Raw genomic sequence first — 19,475 nt, 5'->3', positions numbered from 1 at the left:
GTGTGGCCATCAGGTTCCGCTCCCCCCTGAACCCCCCTGGCTCTCCTCTTTCGGGAGGAGAGCGTTGTTGGCTCCCCTCTTCCGGGAGGGGAGCACAGTCTTTGGCTCCCAGTGTCTTGCTCAGGTGAGAACTCGGGCAGGTGCTGGGGGTAAGATTGGGTCGCCTCTGGCTTCGGCTGGAGGTGGCTTTTTGTCCCTGTTCCTCGCTGTGGCCTTTTGGCTCGGAGGGACGGGGAATGGTTGGGGGGACCCTTCTCCTTTTGGAGAGGGTTCCAAGAAGACCAGCATCCTAGTGCACTTTTTTTGTGGCACTTGTCACTTTTTTAAGCGCACTCGGGTTTTGTACACGAATTCGGGCTTTCGAAAAAAAAATAAAAATCTGTTCTTATCAGTTTAATATCTGATACGTCCCCTATCTGGGGACCATATATTAAATGGATTTTTAGAACAGGGAGATGGAAAAAAAGCTTGCTCTGTCCACTCCACGCATTGACCTGGTATTGCAGTATCTCCAGGACCGGTGCACCCCTTCTTTAATGCAGTTTCTAAAATCAGAAAGAATTGAATTCAATGTTTTTTGTTCATTTTGCTTGTTTGTCGGATTTTGGGATGGACTCTTTGGCTTTGCTTTTCTTCTCCTCATTGGATTTTTCATGTTCAAAGTTGCAGAAGCCAGATTACAAGCTCATTTTGGTTCAACTTCAGCAACTGTGCATTGCATTGCCATGTAATGTAATGAAATGCTATCTTTCTAGCTCTCCCTTTTTACTTCCTTTTGGATAAACAGACATATTAGGCAAGCATTTTGGAGCTTTCACCTAAATAACTACAGGTGGTGAGATAAGCTGCACAATATAATTGACCTTTCAGTATATTGTTGCACACACACCATCTATTTAGCAAATGCCCTTGTTATCAACAGCAGCCTTTTAAACTCACCTGAGCTAACAGGTATGTGCGCTGGTTACTCTGCTGCGCTTAAAATTTCTTTTTTGGTTTGCTACAATGCCTTTTCTGAAACGTTGTCTCCCTCTGCTGGAACACTGACTTCTTTCATTTAATGCCTGCAGACTATAAAAGAGAACCCAACCCAAAAAGTTTGGTTGATTATTCTGTGGCATTCTGTTAAACTGTTGCTTATGGCGGTCTCTGTGAGCTTCTCAGCGACATTCAGCCAGCCAGGTATCCTGCCTGCAGTAGATGGAATGTGGCAATGGAACGCTGGCTGCGCGTGTCATAATAGGCTCTGAGCCTTTATATACCTGTGCACAGCAGCAGCCACCTTCAGTCTGCTGCTGGACAGCCAGCAGCAGCAGCAGCAGCAGGAGAGGTATGTAATCAGCAGCCCTCCTGCTAAGGGTAGACAGCTGCTCGTTCCACCCCACCCCCCGCCTTAATTGGTTCTCCTCCCTTCCAACGGTGTTGAGGCGGGTGGGAACAGCAGGGGGTGAAGGTGCTGTGTTTAAAGAGGTGGAGTTATGCAGATCTAAAACGCGTGGATTGCAGCAGCAGCAAGCCGAAAAGTGCAGGCATGTAAGGGATCTAGAGGTTGACAACATGTCTTCTTAACGGGAGTCCAGGAGCTCATCTCCACAAATGGACTTTTCAGGATCCTTGGGTGGCTCCGTAGTTTGAAACCAATTCTGGTTATCGCTTCTCGGCCTTTTGGCTAAGATCAAGTGTAGTATCTGTTCTTATCAGTTTAATATCTGATACGTCCCCTATCTGGGGACCATATATTAAATGGATTTTTAGAACAGGGAGATGGAAAAAGAGCTTGCTCTGTCCACTCCACGCATTGACCTGGTATTGCAGTATCTCCAGGACCGGTGCACCCCTTCTTTAATGCAGTTTCTAAAATCAGAAAGAATTGAATTCAATGTTTTTTGTTCATTTTGCTTGTTTGTCGGATTTTGGGATGGACTCTTTGGCTTTGCTTTTCTTCTCCTCATTGGATTTTTCATGTTCAAAGTTGCAGAAGCCAGATTACAAGCTCATTTTGGTTCAACTTCAGCAACTGTGCATTGCATTGCCATGTAATGTAATGAAATGCTATCTTTCTAGCTCTCCCTTTTTACTTCCTTTTGGATAAACAGACATATTAGGCAAGCATTTTGGAGCTTTCACCTAAATAACTACAGGTGGTGAGATAAGCTGCACAATATAATTGACCTTTCAGTATATTGTTGCACACACACCATCTATTTAGCAAATGCCCTTGTTATCAACAGCAGCCTTTTAAACTCACCTGAGCTAACAGGTATGTGCGCTGGTTACTCTGCTGCGCTTAAAATTTCTTTTTTGGTTTGCTACAATGCCTTTTCTGAAACGTTGTCTCCCTCTGCTGGAACACTGACTTCTTTCATTTAATGCCTGCAGACTATAAAAGAGAACCCAACCCAAAAAGTTTGGTTGATTAGTCTGTGGCATTCTGTTAAACTGTTGCTTATGGCGGTCTCTGTGAGCTTCTCAGCGACATTCAGCCAGCCAGGTATCCTGCCTGCAGTAGATGGAATGTGGCAATGGAACGCTGGCTGCGCGTGTCATAATAGGCTCTGAGCCTTTATATACCTGTGCACAGCAGCAGCCACCTTCAGTCTGCTGCTGGACAGCCAGCAGCAGCAGCAGCAGGAGAGGTATGTAATCAGCAGCCCTCCTGCTAAGGGTAGACAGCTGCTCGTTCCACCCCACCCCCCGCCTTAATTGGTTCTCCTCCCTTCCAATGGTGTTGAGGCGGGTGGGAACAGCAGGGGGTGAAGGTGCTGTGTTTAAAGAGGTGGAGTTATGCAGATCTAAAACGCGTGGATTGCAGCAGCAGCAAGCCGAAAAGTGCAGGCATGTAAGGGATCTAGAGGTTGACAACATGTCTTCTTAACGGGAGTCCAGGAGCTCATCTCCACAAATGGACTTTTCAGGATCCTTGGGTGGCTCCGTAGTTTGAAACCAATTCTGGTTATCGCTTCTCGGCCTTTTGGCTAAGATCAAGTGTAGTATCTGTTCTTTTAAGAACACAAGAGCTACGATCTACACTTGACGAGAGCGATCGAACTCGGAAGGAGAAGAGCTTCGGAGCCCAGCTGACATCAGAGAACGAAGGCGGATATCGGTGGGAGGAAGAAGCTCTAAAGAATCCAGAAGAAGACGAAGACTCGGAGAAGAATCGGGCTGTCCTGTGGAATCTTCGAGGAAGAAAATCATAGAGACAAAGACCTTTCGGGGAATTTGTCCAGAACACGACGGGAGAAGAATCTGCATAGCTCCACCCATTCCGGGAAGAGTTCCAGATCCAGCTCCAAGAAGTAACTGCAGGAGGAAAGCCATGGCAAGCGCTGCGAGGAAGGCCGAAAAGAAGAGCCTGGAGCTGGGGACAGCCAGGAGGGCCCAGCCAGGAGCCGATTCTGACCCCAAGGACTCTGCCTCCACGACTGGCCAGCAGAAGGGACCCCAGAAGCCCCGCCACGAAGCTCCAGCCCTGGAGCCATGGATGCGGCAGACGGTGGCCCTGAAGCTGAAGGAAGTGGATGGGAGGGTGCCGGACATGTCCTCGGACGTGTTCTGCCAGAAGATGCTGCTGGATCGAGGCTTCTCCAGGTCGGACACCCTCAGCATCCAGACCTTCTTGACGGGGATCTTCTTCGTCACCTTCGCCACTGTGAACACCTGCAGGAGGTTCTGGGAAATGGTAAGCGCAAAAGGACCGGATAATTCTTTCTCTGCCTTTACAGGTAGCTGCCCTATCCAGAGGGATGAAAGGAGGATCACGGTCTCCATGCGCAACCCGCACACCCCAGGCCAAGACATCTGTACCTTCCTGAGACGCTTCTGTTTGGTTGTGAAGGAACCCTCTCACATCCTGAATGGACTCGGCTTCTGGACAGGTAAGTGGTCGGTGACCGTTAGACTTCACAGGGACCTGGCGTACTCAGACGGACTTCGGCACCTGCCCCCGACATTCTCCCTGGGCAACTCCTACGGCCTCATCTATTACCCGGACATGCCGCGGAACTGCAGGAGATGCGGCAAGAACGGCCACGAGATGAAGGACTGCAAGGAGGATGCCTGCAGGATTTGTCGAGTGACGGGACACAGCTCGAAGGACTGCCCGAAGAAGACGTCCTGCAACCTGTGTGGGCTGGCGGCTCATCTGTACAAGGATTGCCCCAGGCGTGAGAGATCCTGGGCATCGGTGGTTGCGACGACCCCAGCTACGAAGGACAAGGCCCCGACGACCAGGCCTGTGAAGGTCAAGGACGCGACGACCAAGGCCCCAGCGGCCAAGGCCGAGACGACCAAGGCCAAAGCGGTCAAGGAGTCGGTGGCCAAAGCCCCAGCGATGGTCCCAGCAGCTCCGAAGCAGAAGAAAAAGTCAAAGGAGGGTAAGAGTTCTGTCACCCCTCTCTCGATCCCTCCCCCTGCCACCCCCGTCCAATCCCCCCCCACCCCGGCCACCCCTGCTGAGGATTCCACTTCCTCTTCCTCCTTCCCCTACTCCTCAGCAGGTGTCCTTTCCCCTGCCCCGGCAGCCACTCTCCCTCCCCAGACCATGGTAGCGGTGGAATTAACCTTTCCTCCACCCGCCGCTATCTATTCCGAGGAGGATTTTCCCCTTCTTGTCTCCCCAGTTCCAACCCGGGGAAAGAGGAAGGTGGAGGACAGCCCTGCTACTGAATCCTCCAAAAAGAAGATTCTGGATTTCGTAGGCGAAAAGGAAGATACCCTCCCTGAGCCAGAAGAGATGGAGCACATGGTTGAGACCCTGGTGGCCGAGCCAGAAGAGGAGGAACTGGTGGTCGCCGAAATTGAGGCCGCGCTGCTTGACCAGATGGAGGAAGAGGGCCTGCTGGTGATCCCGTCACCAGCAGTCAACACCGACGAGGGACCACCCGACCGGAGTGGTAACTAAGGTGTATTGCCTGCGCTAACTTTTTCTTTTTTCCCTACATGATGGCTAATATTAACTTATTTTCCATTAATGTCAGGAGCATCAAGGACAAGTTCAGACGTCAGACTATTTATGCCTTCCTTACTTCCCAGTTGTGTGATGTTTATATGTTGCAGGAATGTTCCCTTCCCTCCTCTAGGTCCTTCAAACATCTGGCCAGGGAGTGGTCCCACGGTCCATCCTACTGGTCCGGTGGGGGTGACTGCAAGTCTGCGGGGGTCGCAATTCTGATCAGGGGGGGCGCATTCACGCTTGAGTCCGTCCAGGAGCTCATCTGCGGCAGGGCTCTTGTTGTAGATGGCAACTGGGCGGGAGAACCTGTCAGGTTCATCAACGTGTATGCGTCCCCACTGAAGAATGAGCGTTTGGAGCTTTTCCAGACCCTGCGGCTTCAGCTTGCCACCACCAGGACCTTAGTGATGGCCGGGGATTTCAACTGCCCCATCGAGGAGGACGGTCGTAGTTCTGGCACATCTGCCAAGTTGGACATCACGTCCAAGCTGCTCATCGAGATGGTAACCGAGGCCTCTCTTCAGGACGTGGTGGGCTCCATGGGGAGAGGCTCCACGAACTATTCGTGGAGCCGACCTGATGGCTCACTCCGCTCCAGGATTGACTTTGTGTTCACCTCTCGGGCAGTCAGGCAGAGTAGGCACTCGATGGTCTCCTGCTTCTTCTCCGACCACAGAGCCATTCACTTACAAGGTGTCCTCGGCGACGGTTTTCCGTCCGGCCCCGGCTCCTGGAAGCTGAATTGTGCTCTGCTGGCTCAGGATGAAGTCGTGGAGGAGCTGAGAGCAGCCTACGCAATGTGGCAGTCCTACAAGGGTAGCTTCCAAACAGTCTCTGATTGGTGGGAATATGTTAAACTTGAGTTTCGCTGTTTCTTTCAGGCCAAGGGTCGACAACAGGAGTGTGAGAAGAGGAGGGACTTCAGAGGGCTGCAGCGCGAGCTGCGGTCGCTGCAGGACCTTCTTCACTGCGGCTGGGACGTGAGGGAGGAGCTGGAGGAGACCAAGAAGAGCCTGAAAAGGCACTTTGAGGAGGAGTCCAAGCGAATCATCTTCCGTTCCAAAGTGGAGAATCTGGAGAAGGGTGAGAAATGTAACTCATTCTTTTTCAGGAAACTTCATGCCGGTCACACGCCCCTGAACGAGCTGCGAGACGAGAGCGGAAACATGCGACGTGGGAAGGAGGACGTGATGAGGGTCGTCAGCGACTTCTACAGCGAACTCTACTCCCACAAGACTACCGACCCCGACGCTGCTGATAAGTTCCTGTCAGGTATCACTAACCATCTTGATCCTGCAGGCACGGCAGCCTTGGACAAACCTCTGATGGTGGGCGAATTGCTCTCTGCCGCTAAATCCTTTAGGACCGGCAGGACCCCGGGCAGTGATGGTCTTCCAGCGGAGCTCTATGTAGCGCTGGGAGACCTCATCTGTCCGGACCTGTTGGACCTGTACGAGGAGATGGTGGTGGAGGGTAGAATGCCTCCATCTTTGAGGGAAGGAATGGTCACGATCCTGTACAAGCGGAAGGGAGAGAGGTGCGACCTGAGGAATTGGCGTCCCATCACTCTGCTCAACGTGGACTACAAGATCCTGGCCAAGACGATGGCGACACGACTTAAGACGGTCATCGGACGGATCATCCACCCGGACCAGACCTGCGGCATCCCTGGACGTCGCATCGCAGACAGCCTCGCTCTCGTGCGGGACACGGTCGAGTACATCAAGGTCCGCCGCGCACACGCGGCCCTGGTCTCCTTGGATCAGGAGAAGGCCTTCGACCGGGTTTCCCACGAGTTCATGGGCCGAGCTCTGCACCGGTTAGGTTTGGGTAACATGTTTTGTTCGTATGTCCGTCTGATGTATTTTGATATCCACAGCTCGGTGTTGGTGAACGGCTGGAAGACTGACCCCTTCCCTGTCCTCTCTGGGGTCAGACAAGGCTGCCCTCTATCACCTCTTCTTTTTGTTTGTGTTATAGAACTCTTCGCAGAGGCTATCCGGCAGAATGGAGAGATCAGAGGGATCACCGCACCGGGTCCGGGACGACACGAGGTCAAGTGCTCGCTCTACATGGACGACGTCACCGTCTTCTGCGCTGATCGTGGTTCAGTCGACGCCCTCGTCCAGACGTGTGAGAGGTTCGGCCGGGCTTCAGGGGCCAAAGTCAACTGCAGGAAGTCGGAAGCCATGCTCTTCGGGGATTGGCAGCCGGCCTCCTCCGCCCCCTTCCCCTTCAACATTCAACCGGATTTCCTCAAGGTGCTGGGAGTCTGGTTCGGGAAGGAAGGAGCGGCCCTCAAGTCCTGGCAAGAACGCTTGGCCAAGGTGAAGCAACGGATCGGACTCTGGAGCCTCAGACACCTCACTTGTGAGGGTAAGGCACTCGTCCTGCGTAATGAGGTCCTGCCCGTCTTGCAGTACACGGCGCAGGCCTGGCCCCCACACGTCACTGTGTGCAGGGCCATTACCAGGACAGTGTTTCACTTTGTCTGGGGATCCAAGATGGACAGAGTCAGGCGGGCCGTCATGTACAAGGAGCCTCGCAAGGGTGGGAAGGGCGTTCCAGATATCCCCACCCTCCTGCGATCCTCTTTTGTGTGTGATTGTGTCCGCCGGACTTTGCAAGTCAAGAATGGCTCCGCGGGCAGGTCCATGTCTCGCTTCTTCCTGCTTCCTCTTTGGAGGCGACTCGGCTGGGACAAGTGGGACAGCTCCTTCCCCTACAACTGGACGACGCCATGGTTCTACGGAGACGTCGTTCGATTTGTGGGGGAGCATCAACTGGAGGGACTCAAGCCCGACTTGTGGAAGCCCAAAACTATCCACAAGCTAATCAGAGCCAAGGATGACGTGGAGAACATCACAGGACTTCACCAGGACACGCTGGAGACTGTGTGGACAAATGTGTCGTCTGACAGGCTGACCAACGGGCACAAGGACTTGTCGTGGATGGCGATTCAGGGCGGACTGCCCGTCCGGTCATTCATGCATGCCCGGAACCTGTGCAAGACCCGGTACTGCCCAAAGTGCCCCTTCGTGGAGGAAACATCTTTGCACACTTTTTGGGACTGCGGATTTGCACAGCGCCTATTGACTGCACTTGAGGACGACCTGAGGAACTCTGTCCCCAGGGCGAGCCTATCGCACCATTCTGTGCTTTACGGACTCTTCCCTGGGGTTCATACCGTCGGAGCCATCCAGGAGGCTTGGCGCCTTATGAACTGCTTCAAGGATGCCGTTTGGGTCGCCAGGAACCGGCTCATCTTGAGGAGGGAGAGGATGTCCATCCAGGACTGCCGCAGGCTGATCCACAGCCTGCTCAGAGACTATTCCATCATGGACGGTCCGGAGGACGAGGACGAGGACTAAATCCCTCCTCCCCCTCTCCCCTTATGTGTCTTGTCTTTCAATAAAGCTTCGGGCCTGTGATTTTCCCCTCCCCATCCCCTTTTTCCCAATCCCCATCCCTTATCACGGTTCGTTGTACTGTATTGATTGATATGCTTTTTCTTTCAGATTGAGTGTTTTGTGTAGCATAGGGGTGTGATGTGTCTAGTTAGTGCGTCGTATCCTCATGCTATGTAAATATGATGTAGAATTCTGTGTGTACTGGGCTGCGGCACTGTACACTGTCTGTTAACTTATTTTTTGTGCTAATAAAAGATATATTCAATCAAAAAAATCTGTTCTTATCAGTTTAATATCTGATACGTCCCCTATCTGGGGACCATATATTAAATGGATTTTTAGAACAGGGAGATGGAAAAAGAGCTTGCTCTGTCCACTCCACGCATTGACCTGGTATTGCAGTATCTCCAGGACCGGTGCACCCCTTCTTTAATGCAGTTTCTAAAATCAGAAAGAATTGAATTCAATGTTTTTTGTTCATTTTGCTTGTTTGTCGGATTTTGGGATGGACTCTTTGGCTTTGCTTTTCTTCTCCTCATTGGATTTTTCATGTTCAAAGTTGCAGAAGCCAGATTACAAGCTCATTTTGGTTCAACTTCAGCAACTGTGCATTGCATTGCCATGTAATGTAATGAAATGCTATCTTTCTAGCTCTCCCTTTTTACTTCCTTTTGGATAAACAGACATATTAGGCAAGCATTTTGGAGCTTTCACCTAAATAACTACAGGTGGTGAGATAAGCTGCACAATATAATTGACCTTTCAGTATATTGTTGCACACACACCATCTATTTAGCAAATGCCCTTGTTATCAACAGCAGCCTTTTAAACTCACCTGAGCTAACAGGTATGTGCGCTGGTTACTCTGCTGCGCTTAAAATTTCTTTTTTGGTTTGCTACAATGCCTTTTCTGAAACGTTGTCTCCCTCTGCTGGAACACTGACTTCTTTCATTTAATGCCTGCAGACTATAAAAGAGAACCCAACCCAAAAAGTTTGGTTGATTAGTCTGTGGCATTCTGTTAAACTGTTGCTTATGGCGGTCTCTGTGAGCTTCTCAGCGACATTCAGCCAGCCAGGTATCCTGCCTGCAGTAGATGGAATGTGGCAATGGAACGCTGGCTGCGCGTGTCATAATAGGCTCTGAGCCTTTATATACCTGTGCACAGCAGCAGCCACCTTCAGTCTGCTGCTGGACAGCCAGCAGCAGCAGCAGCAGCAGGAGAGGTATGTAATCAGCAGCCCTCCTGCTAAGGGTAGACAGCTGCTCGTTCCACCCCACCCCCCGCCTTAATTGGTTCTCCTCCCTTCCAACGGTGTTGAGGCGGGTGGGAACAGCAGGGGGTGAAGGTGATGTGTTTAAAGAGGTGGAGTTATGCAGATCTAAAACGCGTGGATTGCAGCAGCAGCAAGCCGAAAAGTGCAGGCATGTAAGGGATCTAGAGGTTGACAACATGTCTTCTTAACGGGAGTCCAGGAGCTCATCTCCACAAATGGACTTTTCAGGATCCTTGGGTGGCTCCGTAGTTTGAAACCAATTCTGGTTATCGCTTCTCGGCCTTTTGGCTAAGATCAAGTGTAGTATCTGTTCTTATCAGTTTAATATCTGATACGTCCCCTATCTGGGGACCATATATTAAATGGATTTTTAGAACAGGGAGATGGAAAAAGAGCTTGCTCTGTCCACTCCACGCATTGACCTGGTATTGCAGTATCTCCAGGACCGGTGCACCCCTTCTTTAATGCAGTTTCTAAAATCAGAAAGAATTGAATTCAATGTTTTTTGTTCATTTTGCTTGTTTGTCGGATTTTGGGATGGACTCTTTGGCTTTGCTTTTCTTCTCCTCATTGGATTTTTCATGTTCAAAGTTGCAGAAGCCAGATTACAAGCTCATTTTGGTTCAACTTCAGCAACTGTGCATTGCATTGCCATGTAATGTAATGAAATGCTATCTTTCTAGCTCTCCCTTTTTACTTCCTTTTGGATAAACAGACATATTAGGCAAGCATTTTGGAGCTTTCACCTAAATAACTACAGGTGGTGAGATAAGCTGCACAATATAATTGACCTTTCAGTATATTGTTGCACACACACCATCTATTTAGCAAATGCCCTTGTTATCAACAGCAGCCTTTTAAACTCACCTGAGCTAACAGGTATGTGCGCTGGTTACTCTGCTGCGCTTAAAATTTCTTTTTTGGTTTGCTACAATGCCTTTTCTGAAACGTTGTCTCCCTCTGCTGGAACACTGACTTCTTTCATTTAATGCCTGCAGACTATAAAAGAGAACCCAACCCAAAAAGTTTGGTTGATTAGTCTGTGGCATTCTGTTAAACTGTTGCTTATGGCGGTCTCTGTGAGCTTCTCAGCGACATTCAGCCAGCCAGGTATCCTGCCTGCAGTAGATGGAATGTGGCAATGGAACGCTGGCTGCGCGTGTCATAATAGGCTCTGAGCCTTTATATACCTGTGCACAGCAGCAGCCACCTTCAGTCTGCTGCTGGACAGCCAGCAGCAGCAGCAGCAGCAGCAGGAGAGGTATGTAATCAGCAGCCCTCCTGCTAAGGGTAGACAGCTGCTCGTTCCACCCCACCCCCCGCCTTAATTGGTTCTCCTCCCTTCCAACGGTGTTGAGGCGGGTGGGAACAGCAGGGGGTGAAGGTGCTGTGTTTAAAGAGGTGGAGTTATGCAGATCTAAAACGCGTGGATTGCAGCAGCAGCAAGCCGAAAAGTGCAGGCATGTAAGGGATCTAGAGGTTGACAACATGTCTTCTTAACGGGAGTCCAGGAGCTCATCTCCACAAATGGACTTTTCAGGATCCTTGGGTGGCTCCGTAGTTTGAAACCAATTCTGGTTATCGCTTCTCGGCCTTTTGGCTAAGATCAAGTGTAGTATCTGTTCTTATCAGTTTAATATCTGATACGTCCCCTATCTGGGGACCATATATTAAATGGATTTTTAGAACAGGGAGATGGAAAAAGAGCTTGCTCTGTCCACTCCACGCATTGACCTGGTATTGCAGTATCTCCAGGACCGGTGCACCCCTTCTTTAATGCAGTTTCTAAAATCAGAAAGAATTGAATTCAATGTTTTTTGTTCATTTTGCTTGTTTGTCGGATTTTGGGATGGACTCTTTGGCTTTGCTTTTCTTCTCCTCATTGGATTTTTCATGTTCAAAGTTGCAGAAGCCAGATTACAAGCTCATTTTGGTTCAACTTCAGCAACTGTGCATTGCATTGCCATGTAATGTAATGAAATGCTATCTTTCTAGCTCTCCCTTTTTACTTCCTTTTGGATAAACAGACATATTAGGCAAGCATTTTGGAGCTTTCACCTAAATAACTACAGGTGGTGAGATAAGCTGCACAATATAATTGACCTTTCAGTATATTGTTGCACACACACCATCTATTTAGCAAATGCCCTTGTTATCAACAGCAGCCTTTTAAACTCACCTGAGCTAACAGGTATGTGCGCTGGTTACTCTGCTGCGCTTAAAATTTCTTTTTTGGTTTGCTACAATGCCTTTTCTGAAACGTTGTCTCCCTCTGCTGGAACACTGACTTCTTTCATTTAATGCCTGCAGACTATAAAAGAGAACCCAACCCAAAAAGTTTGGTTGATTAGTCTGTGGCATTCTGTTAAACTGTTGCTTATGGCGGTCTCTGTGAGCTTCTCAGCGACATTCAGCCAGCCAGGTATCCTGCCTGCAGTAGATGGAATGTGGCAATGGAACGCTGGCTGCGCGTGTCATAATAGGCTCTGAGCCTTTATATACCTGTGCACAGCAGCAGCCACCTTCAGTCTGCTGCTGGACAGCCAGCAGCAGCAGCAGCAGCAGCAGGAGAGGTATGTAATCAGCAGCCCTCCTGCTAAGGGTAGACAGCTGCTCGTTCCACCCCACCCCCCGCCTTAATTGGTTCTCCTCCCTTCCAACGGTGTTGAGGCGGGTGGGAACAGCAGGGGGTGAAGGTGCTGTGTTTAAAGAGGTGGAGTTATGCAGATCTAAAACGCGTGGATTGCAGCAGCAGCAAGCCGAAAAGTGCAGGCATGTAAGGGATCTAGAGGTTGACAACATGTCTTCTTAACGGGAGTCCAGGAGCTCATCTCCACAAATGGACTTTTCAGGATCCTTGGGTGGCTCAGTAGTTTGAAACCAATTCTGGTTATCGCTTCTCGGCCTTTTGGCTAAGATCAAGTGTAGTATCTGTTCTTATCAGTTTAATATCTGATACGTCCCCTATCTGGGGACCATATATTAAATGGATTTTTAGAACAGGGAGATGGAAAAAGAGCTTGCTCTGTCCACTCCACGCATTGACCTGGTATTGCAGTATCTCTGTAGCACCCTGAGGATTCGGCTGCTACAGGGGTATTGCACCTCAATCCAGAGGTGTGATATTCCACTCCCGGGTAAGGATGGAGTGTGGAACTGAGCTCGGTAGGCTGCATGCACTACACACATCCCATTTCCGGGGAACAGGCCGACGGTACTCCCACTTAGAAATGTGCAGGTACGACCGAGTCTGTTCCTGGCTGGAGTGGGAGGGGGGTGGTACATCCCATGTAGTGTAGGGGCAGATAGGGGGAGCAGCCTGGGTAAAGATAGGAGCTCATTGGGTGCTGGTCACCTGAGCTCACACATAGAGGGTGTATATAAGGTGGGCACCAACTAAGATCAGGGTCAGATGCAGAGGATCAGATGCAGAGAGTCAGTCAGCTGCAGAGAACAAGTCAGGAGCAGAGGAGAGAAGAAAGACAAAGACCCAGAGTGAGAGAGGAGAAAAGAGAGAGACCCAGAGCACAGAAGAGAAGGACTCTGAGATCCCAACTCAAAGCACCGGGTGAAGAGTCGGCATCAGGGTACCGGAACCCAAGCTGGTGGGGGTAAAAACATTCCCCAGCCAGAGACCGGAGACCGTGGGCAGCGTCTGCCACGGTCACCCATCACATCCACCCCGAAGGCACACCACATGAAGGGTCAGGGAACCCAGGGCCAAGGGTGTCCCAACAGAAGGCCCGAGGGAGCTGGACCTAGGTGGATTACTGGTGGGGACGGCCAGAGAACGGGACAGAAAGAGAGCTCAGGGCCACGCTCCGGACTTGTTTGGGGGTTGGCTGGATCCAGGACCTGGTGGACGCAGCACGGCTCGGGTGGTCACTAGCAGCTGGAGTGACCAGTACAACATCTGCAGTAAGTAAACACCCTTAACTGCACAACCCGACTCTGTCTTCACTGCCGTCTGCACTACACCACCACAACCCCCATCCTCTGCGCCTGTCCCCTCTGAGGCTATACCCCTCCCGTTGGGGGTTATCCCACCAAGCTGCGCACCCACCATCAGCCTCAGCGGACCCTGCTGCAGCGGCGGCCACAGTGACCGCATCACAACGGGTGGCGTAGTCGACACAAAAGAACTCTTAATAACATCTGTAGGACTGCCACATAACACTGAGCTTGACGCCCTGGGCACGGGCCGGGTCACAGCCGCTCGGAGACTACAAACCCCCCCATCTGATCCGGTGCCGGGTATTCCCCTCAAAAAGGAATATGTCCCAGGGGGCGCGTCAACTTTGGCGTAGTCGGCAGGATTACGTGCCCGCAACACCCGGGTACTGCGTGCCTGAAGAAAAGTGCAAGTTTACCTCAGAAAGAAGTCTCCCGCCGGTTCCGGAGGGTCCACGCCATCGGACTCCATCACCAGTCGTTTCCCGCCGATTGTCCGCCATTTCCAACTTGTTCCCGCCATCTGCAGAGTTTCCCGCCACTGGGCGACGCTTCCCGCCAAAACCGCAGATTTCCCGCCTTGGAAGAGCAGCGGACGCCATTATGGGCGTGCCAAAGGAGGGCAAGAGGCCACCTCCCATCGTGGGCCAGGACAGAAAATGGCGCCAAAAGTGGAAACCGCCCCCACCAACAGAGACTGTGATGCTGGAGGTGTCTGTCAGCGTGAAAGAACTACCCCTGGAGCTGACAGTCACCGAGTTGCCCCGGGACCGCCCTCGAAGTGGGAGGAGACGAGAGAAAAGAACAAAGATGGGTGCCGCCTGGAGCAGTCTGGAGCGAGCGCACCCGGAGACAAGAAGTCTGGAGAGGAGTAGCAGAGAAGCTCACCCGGAGATGTCCAGAGAGCAGAGCAGCACCGGCCCGCTGGCCAGGAGCCTGCTGGAAGAAGAGCAGAGCAGCACCGACCCGTTGGTCAGGAGCCTGCTGGACACCACGACCCCACTAGGCCTAGTGGAGGTCCTTGCACAGCTCCCCCGAGACCGGGAGTGTGCGCAGACTGCCCTGGAGGGCCTCGCACGGAGGATGGCCCGGGTACAGCGCGAGATATTGGCGGAATGGAGCCGGGAGATGGCCCAGCAAGCTGAAACCAAGACGCAAGCTGAAACCAAGACCCGGAGCACGCCAGCCGAGATGAGGAAGGAGACCGCCTCTGAGGATGGCGCGGGAGGACCCAAGGCCGGAGACGGCGCCGAGGAGGGAGCCGAACGCATGGAGGCAGGTAAAGGGGACGCCTATACCCCAAGCCGTGACACCGCTTACCTGCCCCAGCTCCCCGTCGCAGAGCCCGAAAGTCCCCCTGCTGTGCCCGAAAACGCCATGTCACCGACGCAGACTAGGCCCCAACCGGAAGCCGCCGCCGCGACCCCTGTGACGTCACACGCCTCGACCCCGAGCGTGACCAAGCAGGAAGTACCACCAGCCTGGTCGCAGGGCCTAGAATTCCCGGGCGCCGCAACACCAACAGCGCCCCCTACCTCTGCGGAGCCTCCGGCCTGGTCGCAAGGCCAGGTAGCCCAGGGCGCCGCCGTATTAACGGTGCCCTTCACCTTCCAGGTGCCCCAGGCCTGGCCGCAAGGCCTGGGCAACCCGGGCGCCACCACCACCGCGCCCGCACCCGTAAAACCAAGGGTGCCGCGTCTGGGAGAGGACTTGTTTGCCCAGCACACGTGGCCGGACGGGCAGCCTTTCGTCTGGCCCCAGAAGTATTACGAACTGGAGCACCAGAGGAGGGTTGGGGCCATGTGTGCACCCCTGATTCCGGCTCCGAAGCCCGTAATAAGGATCTCGCCCCCGCTAGCGGAAGCACAGTTTGAGTGGGACCCCACCGGAGAAGATCTAATGGGGTTCACTCAGGAAACTAGGGCAGCTGCAGCAGAGCGTGCGGAGTGCTGCCGCCAACAGCTCGAGGAGTTTGCGAGGGAGCGGAGAGAGAGGCGGGTCCGGGAACAACAGGCCCAAATAAGGAGCGCCGAGCAAAAGAGCCGGACCAGGAGGGACCCCCGTGCAGCGCACAGTCCCCGTACCACCGGGACTGTAATCAAGTTCAACCAGCAGCATGGGTGGGGCTTCATTCGAGACAACAACACCCCCGGCGACGTCTTTGTCACGCGCAGAGACGTGGAGTCCCATCTGCCGGAGGGGCACAGGGGTCGTGACCTCTACATCGGAGATGAGGTCACCTTTACCCGGCACAAGTGTGCCAAGGGACCTTATGCCCTCCACGTACACCGCCTGACGGAGGAGGAGTTGCGGTGCGAGGAGGAGGAGCAAGAGGACCCGGACGGGTCTGAAGTAACAACCAGCTGTAAGCAAAGAGCAGGAGGAAGACGCCGTTGGGTGCGGCAGAGCAAGTGATGTAAATAGTTACCCGACCGGGTACCAAAGAAACTGTTGATACATATATATATAGTCCCCGTTGGGACCAGCTGAGTGAACTGTTTACCCGTTTACCCCTTAATCCCACAGGCTGAGGACTGTGAGCAGCCATTCCCTTCCCTCTACCTGGCCGAGGACTGAGAGCGGCCAACTTCCCCTGTATATAGTTGCGCTTCCTAAAGCGCCCCCTACCGGTTTTATAGGAAAACCAGTTTTTCTAAGAGACTGTCGCACTTTTCCCGGACACACGTTGCACAGTGTCCGGAGGAGGAACCTGAAACAAGAGACGACGAGAATGTTTATATGAAAAGTTTTATATATATAATGTTTTATATGTTTTATATGTTTATAAAAATTTTGTATGTTTTGGTGTTATTTATGTCTTACAGCCCGAGGACGTGCTGTGATTTACCAGGGGGGAATGTAGCACCCTGAGGATTCGGCTGCTACAGGGGTATTGCACCTCAATCCAGAGGTGTGATATTCCACTCCCGGGTAAGGATGGAGTGTGGAACTGAGCTCGGTAGGCTGCATGCACTACACACATCCCATTTCCGGGGAACAGGCCGACGGTACTCCCACTTAGAAATGTGCAGGTACGACCGAGTCTGTTCCTGGCTGGAGTGGGAGGGGGGTGGTACATCCCATGTAGTGTAGGGGCAGATAGGGGGAGCAGCCTGGGTAAAGATAGGAGCTCATTGGGTGCTGGTCACCTGAGCTCACACATAGAGGGTGTATATAAGGTGGGCACCAACTAAGATCAGGGTCAGATGCAGAGGATCAGATGCAGAGAGTCAGTCAGCTGCAGAGAACAAGTCAGGAGCAGAGGAGAGAAGAAAGACAAAGACCCAGAGTGAGAGAGGAGAAAAGAGAGAGACCCAGAGCACAGAAGAGAAGGACTCTGAGATCCCAACTCAAAGCACCGGGTGAAGAGTCGGCATCAGGGTACCGGAACCCAAGCTGGTGGGGGTAAAAACATTCCCCAGCCAGAGACCGGAAACCGTGGGCAGCGTCTGCCACGGTCACCCATCACATCCACCCCGAAGGCACACCACATGAAGGGTCAGGGAACCCAGGGCCAAGGGTGTCCCAACAGAAGGCCCGAGGGAGCTGGACCTAGGTGGATTACTGGTGGGGACGGCCAGAGAACGGGACAGAAAGAGAGCTCAGGGCCACGCTCCGGACTTGTTTGGGGGTTGGCTGGATCCAGGACCTGGTGGACGCAGCACGGCTCGGGTGGTCACTAGCAGCTGGAGTGACCAGTACAACATCTGCAGTAAGTAAACACCCTTAACTGCACAACCCGACTCTGTCTTCACTGCCGTCTGCACTACACCACCACAACCCCCATCCTCTGCGCCTGTCCCCTCTGAGGCTATACCCCTCCCGTTGGGGGTTATCCCACCAAGCTGCGCACCCACCATCAGCCTCAGCGGACCCTGCTGCAGCGGCGGCCACAGTGACCGCATCACAACGGGTGGCGTAGTCGACACAAAAGAACTCTTAATAACATCTGTAGGACTGCCACATAACACTGAGCTTGACGCCCTGGGCACGGGCCGGGTCACAGCCGCTCGGAGACTACAAACCCCCCCATCTGATCCGGTGCCGGGTATTCCCCTCAAAAAGGAATATGTCCCAGGGGGCGCGTCATCTCCAGGACCGGTGCACCCCTTCTTTAATGCAGTTTCTAAAATCAGAAAGAATTGAATTCAATGTTTTTTGTTCATTTTGCTTGTTTGTCGGATTTTGGGATGGACTCTTTGGCTTTGCTTTTCTTCTCCTCATTGGATATTTCATGTTCAAAGTTGCAGAAGCCAGATTACAAGCTCATTTTGGTTCAACTTCAGCAACTGTGCATTGCATTGCCATGTAATGTAATGAAATGCTATCTTTCTAGCTCTCCCTTTTTACTTCCTTTTGGATAAACAGACATATTAGGCAAGCATTTTGGAGCTTTCACCTAAATAACTACAGGTGGTGAGATAAGCTGCACAATATAATTGACCTTTCAGTATATTGTTGCACACACACCATCTATTTAGCAAATGCCCTTGTTATCAACAGCAGCCTTTTAAACTCACCTGAGCTAACAGGTATGTGCGCTGGTTACTCTGCTGCGCTTAAAATTTCTTTTTTGGTTTGCTACAATGCCTTTTCTGAAACGTTGTCTCCCTCTGCTGGAACACTGACTTCTTTCATTTAATGCCTGCAGACTATAAAAGAGAACCCAACCCAAAAAGTTTGGTTGATTAGTCTGTGGCATTCTGTTAAACTGTTGCTTATGGCGGTCTCTGTGAGCTTCTCAGCGACATTCAGCCAGCCAGGTATCCTGCCTGCAGTAGATGGAATGTGGCAATGGAACGCTGGCTGCGCGTGTCATAATAGGCTCTGAGCCTTTATATACCTGTGCACAGCAGCAGCCACCTTCAGTCTGCTGCTGGACAGCCAGCAGCAGCAGCAGCAGCAGCAGGAGAGGTATGTAATCAGCAGCCCTCCTGCTAAGGGTAGACAGCTGCTCGTTCCACCCCACCCCCCGCCTTAATTGGTTCTCCTCCCTTCCAACGGTGTTGAGGCGGGTGGGAACAGCAGGGGGTGAAGGTGCTGTGTTTAAAGAGGTGGAGTTATGCAGATCTAAAACGCGTGGATTGCAGCAGCAGCAAGCCGAAAAGTGCAGGCATGTAAGGGATCTAAAGGTTGACAACATGTCTTCTTAACGGGAGTCCAGGAGCTCATCTCCACAAATGGACTTTTCAGGATCCTTGGGTGGCTCCGTAGTTTGAAACCAATTCTGGTTATCGCTTCTCGGCCTTTTGGCTAAGATCAAGTGTAGTATCTGTTCTTATCAGTTTAATATCTGATACGTCCCCTATCTGGGGACCATATATTAAATGGATTTTTAGAACAGGGAGATGGAAAAAGAGCTTGCTCTGTCCACTCCACGCATTGACCTGGTATTGCAGTATCTCCAGGACCGGTGCACCCCTTCTTTAATGCAGTTTCTAAAATCAGAAAGAATTGAATTCAATGTTTTTTGTTCATTTTGCTTGTTTGTCGGATTTTGGGATGGACTCTTTGGCTTTGCTTTTCTTCTCCTCATTGGATTTTTCATGTTCAAAGTTGCAGAAGCCAGATTACAAGCTCATTTTGGTTCAACTTCAGCAACTGTGCATTGCATTGCCATGTAATGTAATGAAATGCTATCTTTCTAGCTCTCCCTTTTTACTTCCTTTTGGATAAACAGACATATTAGGCAAGCATTTTGGAGCTTTCACCTAAATAACTACAGGTGGTGAGATAAGCTGCACAATATAATTGACCTTTCAGTATATTGTTGCACACACACCATCTATTTAGCAAATGCCCTTGTTATCAACAGCAGCCTTTTAAACTCACCTGAGCTAACAGGTATGTGCGCTGGTTACTCTGCTGCGCTTAAAATTTCTT

The 19,475-nt window shown here is 51.7% G+C and overlaps 6 non-coding genes and 2 pseudogenes across 6 annotated transcripts; all 8 read left to right on the top strand.

Annotated features, from left to right (window-relative positions):
• Window positions 1–351: 351 nt before the first annotated feature.
• Window positions 352–531, top strand: LOC141240327 (U2 spliceosomal RNA; annotated as a pseudogene).
• Window positions 532–1,649: 1,118 nt separating this feature from the next.
• On the top strand, window positions 1,650–1,840 carry LOC141240311 (U2 spliceosomal RNA). Its single transcript, XR_012305566.1, has one exon. It is a non-coding gene; the product is annotated as a U2 spliceosomal RNA (small nuclear RNA).
• A 1,115-nt stretch (window positions 1,841–2,955) lies between these two features.
• LOC141240328 (U2 spliceosomal RNA) lies at window positions 2,956–3,033 on the top strand (annotated as a pseudogene).
• Window positions 3,034–8,597: 5,564 nt separating this feature from the next.
• On the top strand, window positions 8,598–8,791 carry LOC141240321 (U2 spliceosomal RNA). The gene has a single exon (XR_012305576.1). It is a non-coding gene; the product is annotated as a U2 spliceosomal RNA (small nuclear RNA).
• Window positions 8,792–9,909: 1,118 nt separating this feature from the next.
• LOC141240310 (U2 spliceosomal RNA) lies at window positions 9,910–10,100 on the top strand. The gene has a single exon (XR_012305565.1). It is a non-coding gene; the product is annotated as a U2 spliceosomal RNA (small nuclear RNA).
• A 1,121-nt stretch (window positions 10,101–11,221) lies between these two features.
• LOC141240309 (U2 spliceosomal RNA) lies at window positions 11,222–11,412 on the top strand. The gene has a single exon (XR_012305564.1). It is a non-coding gene; the product is annotated as a U2 spliceosomal RNA (small nuclear RNA).
• Window positions 11,413–12,533: 1,121 nt separating this feature from the next.
• On the top strand, window positions 12,534–12,718 carry LOC141240320 (U2 spliceosomal RNA). Its single transcript, XR_012305575.1, has one exon. It is a non-coding gene; the product is annotated as a U2 spliceosomal RNA (small nuclear RNA).
• A 6,107-nt stretch (window positions 12,719–18,825) lies between these two features.
• Window positions 18,826–19,016, top strand: LOC141240308 (U2 spliceosomal RNA). The gene has a single exon (XR_012305563.1). It is a non-coding gene; the product is annotated as a U2 spliceosomal RNA (small nuclear RNA).
• Window positions 19,017–19,475: the final 459 nt, after the last annotated feature.

The sequence above is a fragment of the Phyllobates terribilis genome, unplaced genomic scaffold, assembly GCF_046119375.1.
Source record: "Phyllobates terribilis strain yellow unplaced genomic scaffold, ASM4611937v1 Scaffold_838__1_contigs__length_613904, whole genome shotgun sequence".
Classification (NCBI taxonomy): Eukaryota; Metazoa; Chordata; class Amphibia; order Anura; family Dendrobatidae; genus Phyllobates; species Phyllobates terribilis.
This window is presented reverse-complemented; position numbering and strand designations above follow the sequence as displayed.